The sequence below is a fragment of the Asparagus officinalis genome, chromosome 3 (genome assembly GCF_001876935.1).
Source record: "Asparagus officinalis chromosome 3, Aspof.V1, whole genome shotgun sequence".
Lineage (NCBI taxonomy): Eukaryota > Viridiplantae > Streptophyta > Magnoliopsida > Asparagales > Asparagaceae > Asparagus > Asparagus officinalis.
The window spans coordinates 53,575,253-53,580,925 of record NC_033796.1 but is presented as its reverse complement, the minus strand read 5'-3'; the positions used below and the strand labels follow the sequence as shown (position 1 = coordinate 53,580,925).

Genomic DNA, 5,673 nt, shown 5'->3' with positions numbered 1-5,673 from the left:
TCTAAAACTCGTCTCACCAAAAATCTCTAACACCCGCGGAGAAACCAACACCATACTAACAACGTCGTCGTTCTGAAGATAACGACTTTTGAATCACTGCAATCAGACAACAGAGTTATCTAGAATCTCACTTTCTCTCTCTCTCTCTCTCTCTCTCTCTCTCTTTCTCTCTCTCTCTCTCTTTCTCTTTCTCTCTTTCTCTCTGTACTTTTTCTCTCTCGGGTTACTGTTCACGATTTACCGTAGCACAAAAAAACACAGGTTTCTCATGAATAGAATTCCTTTATAAAGGAATTTTATTTTCAGGTCCTCCAAACCTATTCCTATTACAACTAGATCCCTCCAAATTCTCTTCTAAATATAATTTTAATTCATGTGGAGCTTAATTGGACCTTATCTTGAGCTGAACCCACAACATCTGGACCTTTTTTTCCCCTCTCTCTCAACGTTTTCATTGCATGTTATAAAGGACTCTTGTATATTTTAGCCACCGGGTAAGTTGATAAGTAACAGTTACCCTTCTTTTTGGCAGCACGGGTTGCATAGATATTCTTGCAACTGTTTGATTTGTCGTAATTCATGAATCTAACAATCCAACAGTTTCTCATCAAACTTGGTCATAGCTTTACTGGTTGAATATCAAAAACATAGGAAAGCTCCAGACTTCCCTCATATATTTCATGGAACTTATTCAAATATGTGACATTAACATTTTGAAATATGTCGTCTAAGAATACAACAGACTTCCCCACTTCAATACATTATATTTCAAATTTCAAAACACCAGGTGAGATTATTCAATATAGCTAAGTGATATGAAATTTGAAACATATGAACCCATTTAAGAATAAAAAGAAAAAAAAATCTTAACAATGTTGGGCGGTCTATTTTCCAAGAAGACGAAGTCCCCTGATGTTTGCTCCTCTCATTCTATAATTTAACTCTCCAACATCATCATCCAAATGATCCAGAGCCTTGTTCTGCCTGAAATGACACGAAAATAAATGATATGATGATAAGGGGCATTAAAAAAACGAGCAGCGTAGACATGCAACATTCTTCTTAAACTAATAATATAACTTCATCACACTGGATATTTGAGGGCAATCAAGAGGAAATAAACTGGGCAAGTTTGAACTCCACTTTTCTTTGAAGTTCATGCCATTTATATTGCACATACTACCTACTTCTTGTGTTTCTTTTGTTGACGTAAATTCAGTAGATAATATCTGATAAATTAGTGTATTCGATCATAATTTCTTCTTCTCTACCTGAAAGTGGGAGGTGAGTGATTTGCTGTATTTACCCTCAAAACTCTTGCCATTATATGCTGTATACATACTTCTGAAACTAAATAGTCTGGTCTTTGCTGAAGCTCATGCCATTTATATTTATATTGTACATAGTCGCATGCTACCATTTCAGATACTGCTCTATGTTCTTGTCAACAAATGTATAATTTCTGCTTAGACTTCTATAATGTCAGGCATTCTTGTAGACACGAAGAACCTTTCAAATAATCAAAATAACAACAAAAAAGTGTAAATTTCACAAAACCCATTTAACTTTCAAAATTATATATCAAAAGAACGCAGTATGTAAGTTACAGTTAGTAGATAGGGGTAAAATTCCCCAAAAGTTGTCACATGCACGTGCGTTCATGGTACTTAAGTGGGATAAGTTCATGTGTCTTTCTATGATTATAAAGTTCAGGGGGTTTTGTGAAGTTTGCCATCATAAAAGTAACGACACAGTAAACAAATCAGCATTGATGGTAAAAGGGAAACTGACCTCTCAATCTCGGAACCCATATCTACAGCCATATTTTTCAGTTCACCCAATAGATTGCTCAGATCAGATAACGCATTGTCTTGCTTTGCCTTTTCTACCTATATTGTTAAAAAGCAATGTGTGCAATAAATATTTGATAGAATGGATCACAAATCATACTGCATACTAGCATAAAGTTTTTATAAAAGAACAACCTGAACTTTCCCTAGTGCAGCAGATGCAGGTTCAGAAGGATGCTGCTGAGGATTTGATATTGAGTTTGTAGGACTTGAAGATAAACCTAATCTTTGTCTCTGCTCTGCATGGCTTCTCCTCTTTAAGTAAGAGTCATCTGTGTAAAAGCCCAAATCAGAGAAAAATCACTTGATAAGTTTATGTTGGTTTGTCAGATTGTTTTGGGCAATTTACCGCTGGTTAAAATAGGCCCTTTTATAGTTCGTGTTTTCTTGGGTTTCCATGTCTTTGAAAAGAGACCGCCAAGGCTTCCCAAAAGCTTCTCCCCCTGAATTACACATGCATACATCAAGAAAAATTATATATAGTGCTTTTATAAGATTTATATCGATTCAGTCTAGAATAGTTCTGTGTTTGATCCGGCTAAACCTAAATATCATGTATCAAAAACATAGCGTGTTTCAAGTAAAGCAATGGACATGGAATTATGTCTGTAACACAAACAAAAAAGATTGATAATTTATACTGATATGTTTAATCTCAGTGAGAGCTCTGAAAAGAGAAAAGACCATAGATAGCTCTGGACAAAACTTTTCAAGACAGAGAAGAAAAAACTTGCAATTAAAAATAGATTATCCTAAATAAGAATGACAAAAGGGATCCAATAAGCTATTAAAGCTGAAGCCAGAAGTCAAAGTAATAATAGTTAGTAGCTGACAGATATCTTGTATCCGTCTGTTACAGAATCTCATTCAACTCTCAATATTTCAATAAAAAATGAATCAAGTCTTAGAGGTCATGGTTCAATTCCATAACTATAAAATAGCAATCTTAATGACTTATGTTATAGAATTGCTCGAATGGGTAATATCCTCACGTGATTACGAAAAGCTAACCACTAATAAAGAAAGCAGCGCCTAATTCCCATCTCCAAGTTTTACAATCAGAATTCCGTAATTATGTCACTTAAACTTTGTTAGTCAGTTTATAAGAAGAAAAGAAGATTGAGATTACTTATTTCGATAATTATGGAGTGCAAAAGGAAAAACAGAAGGATTGAACAAGCTTTCTTGGCGAAGAAGTGCATATGTTCAGTTTTCCAATAGAACCCTGTCATTGTAGATTGTGGTCGTGAAAACTACAGCCTCTAAAGGCTAACAAGCACAATAATAATGGTAACTGTATATATATTGTAGCCAGAAGTAGACATATCAAGCTTTCGTAATAGAGTGATATCACCATTTGAAACAGTTCTGTGTTAGTTTATCTAAAATCTATAGTTTTTCCTACAAAATGTTGATGCAACAACGAAGCTAATTATTCTCAGATGCAATCATGTACACATGTGAACTCATTTATCAGTATAATTGTGCCCTCATTAGTACCCTTTTGCAGCTTTCCATGTCAAAAACTCCTGAGACCTGGTCACCTGACATCCAAGTTTCTTAAAATGCAGGTAGAAAGGTACTAAAGACATAATTCCATGCCTTAAACTATGATTACATTATCAAATAGTTGCACGTGCACTGGGGGGGGGCGGTTCGATTACCCTACTCAGGTCATGTTCAATGTTAGCAGCCGTGAGATGTGTCCTTGTTATCTGCTCTCCCTGCTGGTGCAGGTTAACAAGAGTCCTAGAAGCATCCTCTCTCATCTCTTCAGCAATCTTCAAACAGTCATTTACCTTATGAGTGGTCTCCTCAGCTTTGTACACAGCATATCCTTCCAATTCTTGCACAGACTGATTCTCCAAACCCCCAGAATCGCGGAAATCATTCTGAATCTTTCCCTAGAGATTCTGTGATTTGCATTGATTGGAGCAGGGGCAGAAGAAGCCCTTGCAGGTTTAGAATTATGCTCGGATTCTGAATCTGAGTCAAATGGGTTAAACCCAGAGGGGCCAGATTGCTGCTTATAAACTTTAGATTGAGGAGTTCTTGTTGTAGTCATTTTGGACATGTCAGTTGCAGGAAGAGGCTTGGTATATTGATCGAGATGCTAAAGCTGCTGCAGAATTCTGAAATGTAGTGCAGCAACAGTACCTAATAATTAACCAGATATTGTTAAATAAAAACTTGTTTGTATTTAAGGTTAAATTCCACTATGAGTACATAAAACTTATGCAAAAAAGCAATTAGCAAATGAGAATGTCCCTTTATATGATTATAGGCCATAAAATTGAGACCAGCAGAAGATAGAACGGCATGAACCATAACAAAAATCATAACTGTACCAAGTAAACAAACTAAGTTGATAGAATTTTGTGAAGACTGAAACGAAATTGTTTCTAGTAAAAGAAGCAGAAATCATAATATAAACTCGAAATTGTTAAGGAACCAGGCTTTAGAGTAATCAGGTTAACAGATCGTGAAATCACCGAAAGATATATATATTGTCTTCAAATTTTAGACGGGTATACAAGTACCAATGCGGATGACATAACCGGAGAATACAAAATCAAAGATACAACAGCAAGCCTCGATTCGAGGATTGTTACCAAAAAATATATATAAATATCACAAAATACAAAACTAGATGACGCGATGAGAGACCCTGAAAAATCTCAGGCGTCCTAGATTTTGAATATAAGAAACTAGATAGTATGAATAGTGAAGAAAATGATTTCAATAAATAAATAAATAAATAACTTAACTATACGAAAGTAGGAACAAAACAAGCAAAGATATGAGCCTTATATTCCCATTCCTTTACCTAAAGACTCATAATCAAATGCTACCACAAACTAACAAGCAACTAAGAATAAGGCACCAAAAAGCCTCGAAATTAAGCAGCGAAATCATCTTACATAACTTTCAAGAACCAAGAGGAATCCCACCAAAGAAATATTAATAAACAAGCTACAAAAGCCCCACATCTTTACAGGGCACCTACAATTTCAAGAAAGGTATTGCTCCAAGCAAAAACCAACAAATTGATCTTCCCCTTTTCTACAGCGCAAAGTTAATCGAGAACAGACCCCTGTCGACAAAACCCCATCAAAATCCAAATTTGAACTGCGAAATCGAATAAGGACCAAAGGCTACAATATGGGTCGCTTCAAGAACCAAAAATAAAAAAAAACAGTTGGAAACTGATCAAAACAGAACTTTCCGAAATTGCCCAAAGTACACAAAACCCATCAAGATCCAATTTGGAATTAAAATTTCGATTAAGGAACGAAAATTACCTTGATGGGTAGCATTCAATTGGTGTGAACAATAGACAATCAAAAGAGATTAATAAGTAAGTGGTGGTAGCTTGAAGATTTCAAAGAGAAGACTTGATGACCTTCTCTCTGCACGCGGAGGGCACGAGGTTGAAGGCATCAAAGAGACGACAGAGGAGAAAAATTAGACCGTTGGAGAGTAAATTCTATGAATAATTACTCTTTTCTTCCTTCGGTTTCTTAATGGTGGGTCCTTGCTTGGAGTGTTTAACTATTGGCATTTTCGCTTTGATACCCCAAATCTATTTTATTTGCATAAACTTTTTTACTCAAATCTACATATTTGCTAATTTATCTATACATATATTCTGCATAGCTAGACTTTGATACTCCATTAACAAGGCAAAATTCATTGGATAAATTAGCAAATATGCTAACTCAGAGGATAAACTTGCTAACACGACAAATTTGGGATTACCCGCAAACAGCCTTTATTTTTCTTAAGGTGAGAAGGGTGTTTTTGTTGTTTTATCATTTCTTTG

The 5,673-nt window shown here is 35.4% G+C and overlaps 1 pseudogene; it reads right to left on the bottom strand.

Annotated features, from left to right (window-relative positions):
• Positions 642–5,315, bottom strand: LOC109834144 (annotated as a pseudogene).